At 44.8% G+C, this 17604-nt stretch overlaps 1 pseudogene; it reads left to right on the top strand.

The window, feature by feature from the left end:
* The first annotated feature begins 7745 nt into the window (after nucleotides 1-7745).
* Nucleotides 7746-17604, top strand: part of LOC129540321 (cytochrome P450 4A11-like) — a 29626-nt pseudogene continuing 19767 nt past the window's right edge.

Genomic DNA, 17604 nt, shown 5'->3' with positions numbered 1-17604 from the left:
TCCTCAGAAGCCTAAAGTGGGCGGCTGTGCTGGAGGGTCTGGGAGGAGCCAACTGGGCACAAGGCTTGGCTGCTGGGAGCAGGTGTCAGACCCAAATCCAAGACAGCTGGTGGCACCTCCCCCCACAGGACAGCACCTTGGAGTCTCTTGCATGTGTGCCCAGCCACTCTGAGTTAGGACGGTCTTCTTCAGCCCTGCCATTCCTGGAGGCCATGTTGGGACCTGTCCTCCTGACCCTGGGCACTGACCAGAACCAGGCCCTCTGCACTCCTCCTCCAGTCTCTCTGCACCCAGCCCTCCTCTCATCTGGTTCTGCACAGGTTCCCTTCCTTTCCACCCCTGCCCTTCCTAGCCTAAGGCCCCGGTGCCACAGGAGACCTCCAGGCAGCCCACATGCCCAGTAAAAGGGCATCTCCCTCAGCTCCTGCCTGCAGCTGAGACCTGTGGACCAATCTTCACACACACCCCGATTCCTAAGTCACTCAGCTAGTTCATTCCTCTCCAAAAAGGGGCCAGATGGTATTTAGTGCTAGACCAGGGATAGGGCAGGAGGGTTAGTTGGGAGTGTCCTGGACAGGAAATTTGGCAGATCCGCTAGAGTCAGGTGTTGCAGAAGAGCTCAGACTGGTCACTCTAAAAGCATGGGATGATGGTCCCTCACTCTCTTTACTATTCCTAGTGCTAAACCACATTTCTGAACCAATAAAAGAAAGTCTTTTTGTTCAGAGGCTAAGTGGAAGGGGAAGAAGAGATCTGAGAGGAACCCTAGATGGCGGAAGTTTGGGCTGGGAGGAGGTTGAGTGTCAGTGGTTACCCGCCCCTGACCTTTAATTTGGAAGGTGCCCAGGACGTGACTCCATCGGTTGTGTGTGAACCACCCATTATCATAAGGCCAGACAAATGAGGATGGTGTTGGGACTTGAGTTAAGCTGGTGAGGGAGCCATTCAGGAGGAAACTGGAGGCTTCTGAGAGAGCTGGCTTCCAAGTAATTCTTCATGGAAATCTTTGGTGTTTTGCTTTTTGAATCATGGGCATTAGATTTGATCTTCGAAGGGAGAATTATGACATCGTGATGTAAGAGACTGAAGATGAAGGCTTTCCCATCCCTTGTTTTTTGACATGATCTCCATGACTTTCTCAGTGCACAACCCTCTAGAAGCACTCTTTACCTGTTAAACTCCTATTCACCCTTCACAGCCCCATTTTTTTTAGTTTTCTTCTTTCCTTTTTATCCCTGTCAGTATCCAGTCCTCCACCACAAGCTTTATCATTTATTTTGCACTAGTGTAGCTTCTGCTTTTAATATAGCCTGTGAGCTCAAGAAATATTTGCTGAGTGAATGATTGACTGAATGAGCATTCCTAGGAGGTACATAGGAAATGAATTATTATCGCACCTTTCAAAGGAGACTGAAGCTTAGAGAGTACAAGTCACTGGCTTCATATATAGTAAAACTGCCTTAGGTCAGGCCTCCCGAATCCAAGGCCAGTGTTCCACCCACTAACACAGTCACCCAGTACATGCTGCATAGCTGATGGGACAAGCCTCAGGAACATTACAGAGGACGTGGGGCTGGCAGCATGAAGGTCCAACGGAGAAGGATTTCACATCAACGGGGACTCTCAGAGGCTGTTTTTCTCTGTCCACATCACTTTTCCCCTCTGAAATTAGTTTTCCTCTCTGAAACGGGAATGATAAGGAAACCAACCGTGACAAATGAATGTTTGGTGAACTAGACTGTGACTGTCTTGACGTCAAGCAGGTTTCCATTCTTCTTTGCTTTCAGCTGTGTCTCAGCACCGAGCAGACTGCCTGCCACATTGTAGGTGTACATTAAAGACACGGTGATAATAAGAAGAAGGAAAAGTGGGGGCACACTGGGCCATTTTAACTGTCAGCTGAGAAACTTTTTTCCCACTTTTTCCCAAAGTGCATCCTCTGCAGTTAATCAACTCTGGAGGCCCAGCTCTGGATTCTGCCCTCATCTTCACCCTCTTCTAGGTGAAATAAGTTCCCATTGTACTTTCCATATAAAATTCCATATACAATGGACTATTACTCAGCCCTAAAAAACAATGAAATAATGCCATTTTCAGGAACATGGATAGACCTAGAGATTATCAAACTAAGTGAAATAAGTCAAAGATAAATATCATATGATATCACTTAATATATGAAATTTAAAAGGTGATACAAATAATTTATTTATGAAACAGAGACAGACTCATAGAATCTGAAAACAAATTTACCATTACTAAAGGGGAAAGGTGAGGTTTGAGGGACAAATTAATAGTTTGGGATTAACATCTACGTACTCCTCCTCATCCTCCTCCTCCTCTTAAGTCACTTCAGTCATGTCCGACTCTGTGTGACCCCATAGACGGAAGCCCACCAGGCCCCACTGTCCCTGGGATTCTCCAGGCAAGAACACTGGAGTGGGTTGCCATTTCCTTCTCCAATGTGTGAAAGTGAAAAGGGAAAGTGAAGTCGCTCAGTCGTGACCGACCCTTAGCGACCCCACGGACTACAGCCTACCAGGCTCCTCCACCCATGGGATTTTCTAGGCAAGAGTACGATATATCAAAGAGATAATCAAACAATCTCTACTGTATAGCACAGGGAAATCTGCTCAGTATTCTGTAATAACTTTTATGGGGAAAGAATCTGAAAAAGAATGGATATATATATATATATGAATCACTTTGCTATATACTTGAAACTAACACTTTGTAATTAAACTAAACACCAGTATAAAATCAGAATTAAAATTAAAAAAAAAAAACAAAGAAACCCTCCACCTAAACACCATGAATTATCAGTTGAAATCCAGAATGTTATAGAGAGAATTACACAAATAAAAGAACTAACCTGTGTTATAAGCGTAAGATGACTGCACTTACCGGCATTGAGACTAACCATAGAAAGCTAATCGCCAAAGAATTGATGCTTTTGAACTGTGGTGCTGGAGAAGACTCTTAAGAGTCCCTTGGACTGCAAGGAGATCCAACCAGTCCATTCTAAAGGAGATCAGTCCTGGGTGTTCATTGGAAGGACTGATGCTAAAGTTGAAACTCCAATACTTTGGCCACCTCATGCGACGAGTTGACTCACTGGAAAAGACTCTGATGCTGGGAGGGATTGGGGGCGGGAGGAGAAGGGGATGACAGAGAATGAGATGGCTGGATGGCATCACCAACTCGAAGGACATGAGTTTGAGTGAACTCCGGGAGTTGGTGATGGACAGGGAGGCCTGGCATGCTGTGATTCATGGGGTCGCAAAGAGTCAGACGTGACTGAGCAACTGAACTGAACTGAACTGATACTTGCTACAGCTTCTCATTAAACATTCATTTGCACCCCAGAAGAGTATATCATACATATGTGTTGTTTTGCACTGGCACTTCAGAAAGACTCATCTCACAATTAGTCCTCCTCTCAAACTGTAAGCCACATAAAGAAATTTCCCTTGAAGCTTGATGACAAAATAATATAGAAGATTGTACAAGATGGATAACAGATTTCACTGAACACTAAAGCATGACACACTTACTTTAGAAAGGAAAATGTTCCCCAAGCATGGTTCAAATGCAAAATGCTGAATGAAATTGATGTGTCAGGTATTTTTCTCTTCCAAGTTTTATTGGAGAACAATAGGGGACTTTTAGAGCCTTGCCTCAAGCTTCCATGGTGGCCCATTGGTTAAGAATCTACCTTCCAATGCAAGGAACATAGATTTGATCTCTAGCCCACGAAGATTCCACATGCCGTGGGGCCATTAGACCACACACAACTATTGAAGTCCACATGCCCTACAGCCTGTGCACTACACTAAGAGAAACTGCTGCAATGAGAAGCCCACACTCTGCATAGAGAGTAGCCCCCATTCGCTAGCAACTAGAGAAAGCCCACACACAGCAAGGAAGACCCAGCACAACTAAAACTGAATCAATAAATGAATATACAATTTTTTAAAGTCGTGATGAAATAAGTAAGTTTCAAAAACAATAAATAAAAGTGCGGTCTCACATTTTTTGTGTCTCACTATTTTATGTTCAAAGTGTCCACATTATAGGCTGCATAGTCAGTTGTAATCCACAGTTATAAGCAGGCACTGAGGTTGTAAAAATCATAGAGTAATTAGTATTGTCTGAATCCAGTGACAGCTGTGTTTTAATGGTTCTCAAGACATGTCAGGCCAATAAAATGTGTATGAGAAAGTATGAGAAGCATTGCAAATGACCTTCTGAAAAGTCCTACACTTTAAGGAAAAATTGACGAAGTAACATGTCATCTTTTTTTTGTAGGCAGTGTATTTAAAATTTGTGCATGCTCAGTTGCTCAATCATGTCTGACTCTTTGTGACTCCATGGGCCTGTAGCGCACCAGGTTTCTCTGTCTATTTGATTCTCCAGGCAAGAATACTGGAGTGGTGATAGCTTATGGTGAACGGTGTCGGATTTGTGATCTCCGAAGAAGATTTAGCTTCAGGACCAGGGCCCAGGCTGGATCACTCAAGAGCTTTTGCATAGCAGAGTTTTATTAAAATATGAAAACTGACAGAGAAAGCTTCTAACATAGACATCTGAAGGGGGACAGAGAGTGCCCACTCTCTAGTCTTAGCAAGGGAGCTATATACATTTTAAATTGGTTATTACAATAAATCAAAAGAATGTCTCAAGGTTGTAAAGATCTTACCAGACCCACTCTCACAATTTACATTTCAAGATAACAGGATTCAGTTCAGTAACTCAGTCATGTCCGACTCTTTCTGACCCCTTGGACTGCAACACGCCAGGTTTCCCTGTCCACCACCAACTCCCAGAGTTTACTCAAACTCACATCCATCAAGTCAGTGGTGCCATCCAACCATCTCTGCTTCTGCTGTCCCCTTCTCCTCCTGCCTTCAATCTTCCCCAGCAACAGGATCTTCTCCAATGGGTCAGTTCTTCACATCAGGTGGCCAAAGGATTGGAGTTTCAGCTGCAGCATCAGTCCTTCCAATGAATATTCAGGACTGATTTCCTTTAGGAGTGACTGCTTTGATCTCCTTGTAGTCCAAGGGACTCTTTTGAACAGCACAGTACAAAAGCATCAATTCTTTGACACTCAGCCTTGTTTATGGTCCAGCTCTCACATCTACACACAACCACTGGAAAAACCATAGCTTTGACTAGACAGATCTTTGTTGGCAGAGTAATGTCTGCTTTTTAGTATGCTGTCTAGGTTGGTCATAGCTTTTCTTCCGAAGAGCAAGTCACCATCTTCAGTGATTTTTGAGCCCAAGAAAATAAAGTATGTCACTGTTTCCACATCTATTTGCCATGAAGTGATGGGACTGGATGCCATGATCTTTGTCTTTTGAATGCTGAGGTTTAAGCCAGTTTTTTCACTCCCCTCTTTCACCTTCATCAAGAGGCTCTTTAATTCATCTTTGCTTTCTGCCATTAGGGTGGTGCCATCTGAATGTTTGAGGTTATTGATATTTCTCCCTTCAGTCTTGATTCCAGCTTATGCTCCATCCAACCTGGCATTTCCCATGATGTAATCTGCATATAAGTTAAATAAGCAGGGTGACAGTATACAGCCTTGACATAATCTTTTCCCAATTTGGACCTAGTCAGTTGTTCCATGTCCGATTCTAACTGTTGCTTCTTGACCTGCTTACAGGTTTCCCAAGAGGCACGTAAGGTTGTCTGTTCCCATCTCTTTCAGAATTTTCCACAGTTTGTTGTGATCCACACAGTCAAAGGCTTTAGTGTAGTCAATAAATCAGAAGTAGATAATTTTCTGGAACTCTCTTGCTTTTTCTATGATCCAACATATGTTGGCAATTTGATCTCTGGTTCCTCTGCCTTTTCTAAATCCAGCTGGAACATCTGGAAGTTCATGGTTCACATACTGTTGAAGACTCATTTGGAGAATTTTGAGGATTACTTTGCTAGTGTGTGAGATGAGTGCAATTGTGTGGTAGTTTGAACATTATTTGGCATTGCATTTCTTTGGGATTAGAGTGAAAACTGACCTTTTCCAGTTCTGTGGCCACTGCTGAGTTTTCCAAATTTGCTGGCATACTAAGTGTAGCATTTTTACAGCATCATCTTTTAGGATTTGAACTAGCTCAACTGGAATTCCGTCACCTCCACTATCTTTGTTCATAGTGATGCTTCCTAAGGCCAACCTGACTTCACATTCTAGGATGTCTAGCTCTAGGTAAGTGACCACACCACTGTGGTTATCTGGGTCATGAAAACCTTTTTTGTATAGTTATTCTGTGTATTGTTGCCTCCTCTTATTATCTTCTGCTTCTGTTAGGTGCATACCACTTCTATTGTTTATTGTGCTCATCTTTGCATGAAATGTTCCCTTGATATCTCTAAGTTTCTTGAAGGGTCTCTAGTCTTTCCCATTCTATTGTTTTCCTCTATTTCTTGCATTGATCACTGAGGAAGGCTTTCTAATCTCTTCTTGCTATTCTTTGGAACTCTGCATTCAAATGGGTATATCTTTCCTTTTCTCCTTTGCTTTTTGCTTCTCTTCTTCTCTCAGCTATTTGTAAGGCCTCCTCAGACAACCATTTTGCCTTTTTGCATTTATTTTTCTTGGGGATGGTCTTGATCACTGCTTCCTGTACAATGTCATGAACCTCTGTCCATGGTTCTTCAGGCAGTCTATCAGATCTAATCCTTTGAATCTATTTCTCACTTCCACTGTATAATCATAAGGGATTTGATTTAGGTCATACCTGAATGGTCTAGTGGTTTTCCCTACTTTCTTCAATTTAAGTCTGGATTTTCCAATAAGGAGTTCATGATCTGAGCCACAGTCAGCTCCTGATCTTGTTTTTGCTGACAATATAGAGCTTCTTCATCTTTGGCTGCAAAGAATATAATCAATCTGATTTCGGTATTGACCATCTGGTGATGTCCACGTGTAGAGTCTTCTCTAGTGTTGTTGGAAAAGGGTGTTTGCCATGACCAGTGTGTTCTCTTGGCAAATCTCTGTTAGCCTTCACCCTGCTTCATTTTGTATTCCAAGGCCAAATTTGCCTGTTACTCCATGTATCTCTTGACTTCCTACTTTTGCATTCTAGTCCCCTATAATGAAAAGAACATATTTTGGGGGGTGTTAGTTCTAGAAGTTCTTATAAATCTTCATAGAACCATTTAACTTCAGCCTCATCAGCATTACTGGTTGGGGCACAGACTTGGATTACTGTAATATTGAATGGTTTGCCTTGGAAATGAACAGAGATCATTCTGTCGTTTTTGAGATTGCCTCTGTTGACTAAAAAGGATGTACAACTTGAGAGTTGTGAGTTAAGCTTTATTTGGAGCAAAATGAGGACTGCAGCCCATGAGATAGCATCTCAGATAACTCTGAGAGACAATTCCAAAGCAGCAGTGGGGGAAAGTCAATATATAAGGTTTTGGTGAAGGTGGAGTTCAATACCATGAGGCACTCAATTTACAAAAGGTTTTTTATTAGTCATGAGGATCTGATGGCACCATGAAGGGATTTAGTGCTTCTCTAGATATGAGGAGATGCAAGGATTGAGATCTTAAAATCTGTTCCTAAAAACATCCAAATATCTACAGACCTGTCCCACCAGATTCCCTGGAGCACAGAGTGCCTCACTCCAGCCTGAACTCCCTCAGGGATTGCTGAAGGTCAATAGCTATAGCAGCACGGGGTTCAATTTCCATAGAAGCAGATGGCAAATGCCTTTGTTGTTCAGTCATTGGCAATGCTCTTGGTAAGTGTCAATTTTTAGTTGACACATCCAAGTACTGCATTTCGGACTCTTTTGCTGACTATGAGGACTACTCCATTTATTCTAAGGGATTCTTGCCCACAGTAGTAGATATAATGGTTATCTGAGTTAAATTCACCCATTCCGGTAGATTTTAGTTCACTGATTCCTAGAATGTCGATGTTCACTCTTGCCATCTCCTGTTTGACCATTTCTAATTTACCTGATTCACAGACCTAACATTCCAGGTTCCTATGCAATATTGTTCTTTACAGCATTGGACTTTACTTTCATCACCAGTCACATTCACAACTGGGTGCTGTTTTTGCTTTGACTCCATCTCTTCATTCTTTCTGGAGTTATTTCTCCACTGATCTCCAGTAGCATATTGGGCACCTACTGACCTGGGGAGTTCATCTTTCAGTGTCATATCTTTTTTATTTTTCATGCTGTTCATGGGGTTCTCAAGGCAAGACTACTGAAGTGGTTTGCAATTTCCTTCTCCAGTGGATCATATTTTGTCAGAACTCTCCACCATGACCCATCAGTCTTGGGTGGCCCTACATGGCATGGCTCATAGTTTCATTGAATTAGACAAGGCTGAAACCACTTCAGTATACTTTCCTTGAGAACCCCATGAACAGCATGAAAAGGCAAAATGATAGGATACTGAATGAGGAATTCCCCAGGTCGGTAGGTACCCAGTATGCTGCTGGAGATCAGTGGAGAAATAACTCTAGAAGGAATGAAGGGATGGAGCCAAAGCAAAAACAATACATGGTTGTGGATGTGACCGGTGATAGAAGCAAGGTCCGATGCTATAAAAAGCAATATTGCATGGGAACCTGGAATGTTAGGTCCATGAATCAAGGCTAATTGGAAGTGGTCAAACAGGAGATGGCAAGAGTGAATGTAGACATTCTAGAAATCAGTGAACTAAAATGGACTGGAATGGGTGAATTTAACTCAGATGACCATTATATCTACTACTGTGGGCAGGAATCCCTTAGAAGAAATGGAGTAGCCATCATGGTCAACAAAAGAGTCCGAAATGCAGTACTTGGATGCAATCTCAAAAACAACAGAGTGATCTCTGTTCATTTCCAAGCAAACCATTCAATATTACAGTAATCCAGCCTACGCCCCAAACAGTAACGCTGAAGAAGCTGAAGTTAAACGGTTCTATAAAGACCTACAAGACCTTTTCAAACTAACACCCAAAAAAGATGCCCTTTTCATTATAGGGGACTGGAATGCAAAAGTAGGAAGTCAAGAAACACCTGGAGTAACAGACAAATTTGGAGCACAGAATGAAGCAGGGCAAAGGCTAATAGAATTTTGCCAAGAGAATGCACTGCTCATAGCAAACACCCTCTTTCAACTACACAAGAGAAGACTCTAAACGTGGACATCACCAGATGGTCAACACTGAAATCAGATTGATTATATTCTTTGCAGCCAAAGATGGAGGAGCTCTATATAGTTAGCAAAAACAAGACCGGGAGCTGACTGTGGCTCAGACCATGGACTCCTTATTGCCAAATTCAGACTTAAATTGAAGAAAGTAGGGAAAACCACTAGACCATTCAGATATGACCTCAATCAAATCCCTTATGATTATACAGTGGAAGTGAGAAATAGATTAAAGGGACTAGATCTGATAGATAGAGTGCCTGATGAACTCTGGACAGAGGTTCGTGACATTGTACAGGAGACAGGGACCAAGACCATCCCCATGGAAAAGAAATGCAAAAAAGCAAAATGGCTGTCTGAGGAGGCCTTACAAATAGCTGTGAAAAGAAGAGAGGCGAAAAGCAAAGGAGAAAAGGAAAGATATAAGCATCTGAATGCAGAGTTCCAAAGAATAGCAAGGAGAGATAAGAAAGCCTTCCTCAGTGATCAATGCAAAGAAATAGAGGAAAACAACAGAATAGGAAAGACAGGGAGGCCTGGCGTGCTGTGATTCATGGGGTCACAAAGAGACAGACACGACTGAGTGACTGAAATGAACTAAACTGAACTGAAATGCTTAAACACCTGGGTGAGGCTGGTTTCTCTTATTTCTTACTTTTTTTCTTATTACAGCCAAATTGAGATGGTCCTAGATCTGAAAGACAATTCCCTATCCACACTGATCAAGGCTGAGCACCTCTCACAGTTGCTTCTCCTTGGTCATGGGATGGCCAAACCACCACAAATTATAGTACACCCACAGGTTCTGTCTTATTCTAAGGCACTGAACAGAGCTAATGCTTCATAGCAATTCACCATTCTCAACTGCGCTGTGGGCTCCCTGACATTTTTGGTCCCCTCAACTTTTCTTCCTTACTTTTCTGGCCCAAAGTCTCATAGTATCTACAGATTCCTGATTCCCTGGATTGATAAGTACATTTAAATACAACAGTGTTCCACCTACTGCTGTTGCTGCTGCTAAGTCGCTTCAGTCATGTCCAACTCTGTGCAACCACATAGATGGCAGCCCACCAGGCTCCCCCGTCCCTGAGATTCTCCAGGCAAGAACACTGGCTTGGGTTGCCATTTCCTTCTCCAATGCATGAAACTGAAAAGTGAAAGTGAAGTCTCTCAGTCGTGTCCAACTCTTAGCGACCACATGGACTGCAGCCCACCAGGCTCCTCCGTCCATGGAATTTTCCAGGCAAGAGTACTGAAGTGGGGTGCCATTGCCTTCTCCATTCCACCTACTAGTTAGGTTAAAAAGAGCTTCCACTTTGCATAATGGAGAACTGCTGCCAGGCACCCGGTTACCACCTCCATCTCTGAATGAAGCCTTATTTCCCTTCTTCCAACACAACATTCATCCTTTGTAATGGTGCTGAGAGCCCTCCTGAAGCTGAGCATCTTCTTCATCTCTTCTCTGTCCTTTCCAGTGTTCTCAGCCTGACTTTTAGATAAGTCCTTCATTCACCTGCCCCCCCCCATTACTGTTTATCCACTTCTATCTCACTGCTGTCATACTCATGTCCTAGGGACAGGCATACTGGAAATTCACTTCCCTGAAATGTACTGTCTTTCCAACTCTTGCTCTTCATGAGCCTTCTCCTGACAAACTCGGTTCCTCCCAAGTTGGCCCCAGTCTCCGCAATGCCCATACACACCCATCTGTGGTCCAGGGACAGGTTTGCTGCTGTTGGAGGGGAAGACATTGTTCCAGCACTGGCAGATGCTGACTCCAGCCTTCCACTATGATATCCTGAAGCCCTACGTGGGACTCATAACCAACTCTGTCCAAGGGATGCTGGTGAGTTCAACCCTTGTTGCCAGTACCCACTCCCATTCAATACAATTGACAAAGTCCACTCTCAGACACTTGTGTCCCTCAGACATCCATCAGATACAGTCTCCAGAATGATGAATTTAGAACATAAGAGACAGTGCTCACCAAAACTGAATGGGACAGAGCACCAACTTGGATCCAAAATTTGTTCCTCAACAAAGGAAAAGAGGTTATTCAGGGTGCACATTCCTCTCATCTCCAAGTCTTCAACACAGCAGACTAGAAGAAGGACAGCTGTGCGAAGGCCTTGACTGGCTTAAGCAATGGCAGCTTCAGTGGAAGAATGGACATCCCAGAATGTTACTCAGGTGGGCTCTACCTGGGTCCAGGGATTCTATGTGGCACTGAGCCACTCATGGGAGCAAATGAAACCAGGTCTACACTCAAAGAGTTGGGTCTTCACAAACGTCATCTCTGATCCATCCAGGTACCACCTGGGCTCAGCTAATACTGGATAAATGAAAGGAACTGAAGCAAGTCAAGCCCCTTCATAGGAGCCCTAATAGAGCTTCTTAGGCTTTTCCTTGCCTTTAAATATTTGCTTACTAGTGTTGGACATCACCTGACCAATTGTCGATTTCTGTTCCCCTTTTGTCCCTGAGAAACTATGCTTTTTGCTCTGCCACAAGATGTTTATCATCATAAATTATTGCTAAAATTCAGAATTAACTCAAATATTATGAAAGAACATGTCAATTTATATAGTAAAATATTCATAGAAAACTAGCATCATATTATGTTATACTATGCTATGCTAAGTCACTTCAGTTGTGTCCGACTCTGTGTGACCCCATAGACGGCAGCCCACCAGGCTCCCCCGTCCCTGGGATTCTCCAGGCAAGAACACTGGAGTGGGTTGCCATTTCCTTCTCCAATGTGTGAAAGTGAAAAGTGAAAGTGAAGTCGCTCAGTCGTGTCCGACCCCTAGCGACCCCATGGACTGCAGCCTACCAGGTTCCTCCATCCATGGGATTTTCCAGGCAAGAGTACTGGAGTGGCTTGCCATTGCCTTCTCCGAGCATCATATTATACACATATGTTATAGCCTCAGTTGCTAAAACACATCTGCTTAGAGAGTGAGGAAATCTCATGCAAATAGGTAGAGACAGAAAGGGCCTGGCCTTGTCAGCCCAGGCCTCCTGGGAGAGCAAAGCAGAGTCAATACGCCTCTCCATAGGACAAGTGGGAGGAGCTCATCAGCCAGGACTCACATGTAGAGATCTTCAGACATGTCTCCTTGATGACCCTGGAAACCATCATGAAGTGCACCTTCAGCCTCCAGGGCAGCATCAAGACTGACAGGACAGTGATGGCACTTCAAGGGCAGGGTCCTGTTGTCACCAGCTGGGCAGGACTTATCTGAGAGTCAGTAAGTGCAGCAGGGATGTTGAAGCACAAAAATTAATGTTCTGCAGAGAAACATGGACCATGGTCAAATACCACCCAGACTGTTCTTGACTCAGTCACAGGTCACTGATTCCTATACAGGGAAAAGCCCGGTCCTTCAGGACACATGTAAATACTGAGGATTTTCAGAGGGTAAGACAGAAATGGCAATGCCTCAGTGTTGCTTGTCCCTACTGACTGAGGAATCCTCGACCCAGAGCCCTAATCCCTCTCCAGGTCAGAGGCTCCTTCAATTCCAGTCTCTTCTGCATCCTCTCCCTTCAGGAACTCCAAGTCTTACAACCAGGCCACCAGGGATCTCAACAATCTGATATTTTTATATATTTTGATATACATTGATCTCAACAATTCTGATATTTCCTGAATGAAAAATATATTCCACCAGAACGACCTCATCTACAGGCTGACCCTTGAAGGCTGCTGGAACCACCGGGCCTGCCAGCTAGCCCATCAACACACAGGTTCTCCTCCTTCTTGTGGGCTGCTCCACACACCTTCATAACCTCCACACACCTTTCACACATGTGAAAGGGCTTGGCCTTGACCCCTCAGGCAGAGCCCAGACTCCTGCTGCTTCTTCAGGATCTGAGACACAACTGCATGCTGAAGGGACTGGGAATCCAGAGGTCAGGGTGTCAGGTATTGAATAGGGAGTTACAGGAGTCACCATGTTGGTGATGACTGAGTGAGACCCCCTCCCAGCAGCATTCAGACAGAGCCTCCATTGGCTATGTTACTGCAGAGATTGCTGCCTGGAGTAGATGACACTGGAGCTCTCAGTCCTGACATGCTCACCCAGTCCCACCCTCACCCACATCCACCTGGCACCCAGACTGGGCCTGAGGGGCAGATAGGTCTATGATGGGTGCTGCATATGGTCCCCCAGAGTCCTCAGCTCTGGCTGGGAACCACTGTTCTGGGACAGATGCAGTGATTAAGGAGAGGAAGGCTCACCTGCAGAAGGAGGGAGAGCTGGAGAAGGTGAGGAGCAGGAGGCACTTGGACTTCCTGGACATCCTCCTCTTTGCCAGAGTGAGTGTGGGCAGGAGAGGCCTGAGCCTTTGGGCAGAAGCACACTGGAAGGGCAGACTCTGTACTCTGGCCCTGCCTCCACAGATGGAGAATGGGAGCAGCTTGTCTGACAAGGACCTCCGTGCCGCTGTGGACATGTTCATGTTCAAGGATCATGACACCATAGCCAGTGGCATCTCATGGATCCTCTGTGCTCTAGCCTCCCACCCTGAGTATCAGCAGAGGTGCCATAAAGAAATCCTGAGCCTCCTGGGGGATGGGCCTCCATCACCTGGTAAGTGTTCAGGAGATAGAAGAACCTTGTTCCATCTGAGCTAGAGAGAATCCCTGGTTGTCCAGTCCTGCCTGCCCTCAGATGGGTTTCCTTTTGGGGACCATCTGGACCAGATGCCCTACACCACCGTGTGCATCAAAGAGGCACTGAGACTCTATCCACCAGTATCAGTCATTGGCAGAGAGTTCAGCAAGCCCATCACCTTCCCTGATGGACGCTCCTTACCTTAGGTTACCTGTAGGTATGAACTACACCTCACCACTCACCTAAGTCCACTCCAAGACCACACAGGAACTCAGAGCCCCACATGGGCGCTTCCAGTTCTGGAATGGCATGACTATTGTTTCTGCCTCGAGATAGTTAATATTTGCTTTGAAGTATGGACAACTTTTGAAAAGTGCTTGATGCAGAATCTGAAGCAGCAAATGCTCAATAAACTGCTGGGCTTTGAATGGGGTCTTGTAATGGAGTCCTAGAGTTCTTAATTCCTTGAGTTGTAAAGGCTTGAAGCAAAAGTAGAGAGAAACAGGTGGAGACTGTTTTTTCCATGTGGGGTCTAAGGAGGGAGCTCAGTGAAATCACCGCCAGGGGTCACATGGACTTCTTTTTGAGGCCTTCCTGTGGATGGTAGAGAGGATCTGATGACCTGCCATGGCTGGAGGCCAACCATCAGCTCCCCTGTCAGTGGACCTGAATCCCAGCTCTGCCACTTCCTAACTGTGAGATCATAGACACATCCCTTAACCTCTCAAGGTTCAGGTGCTTCTTTTCCACCTGGGGATAAGACCGCCTTTCTTGAGGGCTGTGTGAGTACTAAATGAGCTACTGCACATTTCCAAAGGGTCATGATGGCACTTGATAAATGTGACTTGCCATCTGAGTCGCCCCTATATGTAAGCCTCCAATTCTTTAACTTCTCAGTCCTGGGCCCTGGTTACCTACTCTTAATCAGTGATCATGTGATTTGTCATGCCCAGCCCACCAGTCTTGCAAGAGCATTATTTCATTCAGAGTGATGGAGAGTGATTCAAGACACTTTGTGCCAGCACACGCCTGCGGCTCCATGGGGACCACCAGGCTTCTCTCCCTCCTCCCTTCCCCACAGGATTCATACTGATCCTCTCCTTTTATGGGTTTCATCACAACCCAAAGGTGTGGCCAAACCTGGAGGTAAGATGGTGGTGGGAGGAAGGGATGGGATGCTCTCTCCACACCAACCCCTCCTCCTGCTCCTGCTCTGAGAGTCTTGTCCCCTGGTAGATTGATGCTAGGAGTCTGACCCCACATGTCCTGGCCCTGGTGCTCTCTCCGCAGGTGTTTGACCCATCCCAGTTTGCACCAGGTTCTACTCGACACAGCCACGCCTTCCTGCCTTTCTAAGGAGGATTCAGATGAGGCCTCTGTACTTGGGGAAGCAGGTTGCACTGGTTGCTACCCGATACGTGTGATTGTCTACATTCAGATGTGGTGCATGCAGTTTTGTCCTTGTATGTTGATGTGTTGAGAAGGCGGGGTGGGTCTCCAGATATAAAAAGACTTTCAGGGCCCACCACAATGACTTTGATCTCCTGATTTCTGAAATGACTGGCCACATTTCCATGTCGGTGGCTGTTTCAAAGTACTCTGGGGATTTCCTCACTTTAGTTAAGTTCAGTTCAGTCGCTCAGTCATGTCTGACTCTCCGCGACCCCATGAATCACAGCGCACCAGGCCTCCCTGTCCATCACCAACTCCCAGAGCTCACTCAAACTCATGTCCACAGAGTCGGTGATGCCATCCAGCCATCTCGTTCTCGGTCGTCCCCTTCTTCTCCCACCCCCAACCTTTCCCAGCATCAGACTCTTTTCCAGTGAGTCAACACATCGCATGAGGTGGCCAAAGTATTGCAGTTTCAGCTTCAGCATCAGTCCTTCCAATGAACACCCAGGATCGATCTCCCTTAGAATGGACTGGTTGGATCTCCTTGCGGTACAAGGGACTCTCAAGAGTCTTCTCCAACACCACAGTTCAAAAGCATCAATTCTTCGGCGATCAGCTTTCTTCACAGTCAAACTCTCACATCCATACATGACCACAGGAAAAACCATGACTAGACGGACCTTAGTTGGCAAAGTAATGTCTCTGCTTTTTAATATACTATCAAGGTTGGTCATAACTTTCCTTCCAAGGAGTAAGCGTCTTTTAATTTCATGGCTGCAATCAGCATCTGCAGTGATTTTGGAGCCCAAACAAATAAAGTCTGACACTGTTCCTCACTTTAGGAGTATGACTTTTCAGCATCAGAAGTTTTCATGAGAGTTAATCTTCAGATGTTCAGTTCCGTTCAGTTCAGTCACTCAGTCGTGTCCGACTCTTTGCCACCCCATGAATCACAGCACGCCAGGCCTCCCTGTCCATCACCAACTCCCGGAATTCATTCAAACTCACGTCCACAGAGTCAGTGATGCCATCCAGCCCTCTCATTCTCTGTCGTCCCTTTCTCCTCCTGCCCCCAACATTTCCCAGCATCAGAGATTTTTCCAGTGAGTCAACTCGTCGCATGAGGTGGCCAAAGTATTGGAGTTTCAGCTTTAGCATCAGTCCTTCCAATGAACAGGAGACAGGGGCCAAGACCATCCCCATGGAAAAGAAATGCAAAAAAGCTAAATGGCTGTCTGAGGAAGCCTTACAAATAGCTGTGAAAAGAAGAGAAGCGAAAAGCAAAGGAGAAAAGGAAAGATATAAGCATCTGAATGCAGAGTTCCAAAGAATAGCAAGGAGAGATAAGAAAGCCTTCCTCAGTGATCAATGCAAAGAAATAGAGGAAAACAACAGAATAGGAAAAACAAGAGATCTCTTCAAGAAAATTAGAGATTTCAAGGGAACAATTCATGCAAAGATGGGGTCAATCAAGGACAGAAATGGTGTGGACCTAACAGAAGCAGAAGATATTAAGAAGAGATGGCAAGAATACACAGAAGAACTGTACAAAAAAGATCTTCACGACCAAGACAGTCACGATAACGTGATCACTGACCTAGAGCCAGACATCTTGGAATGTGAAGTCAAGTGGGCCTTAGGAAGCATCACTACGAACAAAGCTAGTGGAGGTGATGGAATTCCAGTTGAGCTATTTCAAATCTTGAAAGATGATGCTGTGAAAGTGCTGCACTCAATATGCCAGCAAATTTGGAAAACTCAGCAGTGGCCACAGGACTGGAAGAGGTCAGTCTTCATTCCAATCCCAAAGAAAGGCAATGCCAAAGAATGCTCAAACTACCGCACAATTGCACTCATCTCACACACTAGTAAAGTCATGCTCAAAATTCTTTAAGCCAGGCTTCAGCAATATGTGAACCGTGAACTCCCAGATGTTCAAGCAGGTTTTAGAAAAGGCTGAGGCACCAGAGATCAAATTGCCAACATCCACTGGATCATGGAGAAAGCAAGAGAGTTCCAGAAAAACATCTATTTCTGCTTCATTGACTATGCCAAAGCGTTTGTGTGGATCACAATAAACTGTGGAACATTCTGAAAGAGATGGGAATACCAGACCATCTGACCTGCCTCTTGAGAAACCTGTATGCAGGTCAGGAAGCAACAGTCAGATGCTTAGTTCTTTGCAATTATCAGTTATCTTAAAAGGTAGATGACTCTTCTCTCTTCCCACATTCCTAGTCAGAGCACTACCTTTTCTGCTTAAATCACCAGTCAGCCTCTCATTGTATATATTATGTTTCCATGGATTTGGACTTCCAGCTGTCTTCCTTCTTCCCATCTGTCCTGGAGGTTCAAGTCATATTAGTGATCAGTTACAATTGCCCTTTAAAGCAAGTTACACAGTCAATGTGTTCTCTATTTCTGTG

This window comes from Moschus berezovskii, chromosome 4 (assembly GCF_049115385.1).
Source record: "Moschus berezovskii isolate FMDL1 chromosome 4, NW_MosBer_1.0, whole genome shotgun sequence".
NCBI lineage: Eukaryota > Metazoa > Chordata > Mammalia > Artiodactyla > Moschidae > Moschus > Moschus berezovskii.
The sequence above is the reverse complement of the archived record's forward strand: the minus strand, read 5'-3'. Positions and strand labels throughout refer to the sequence as shown.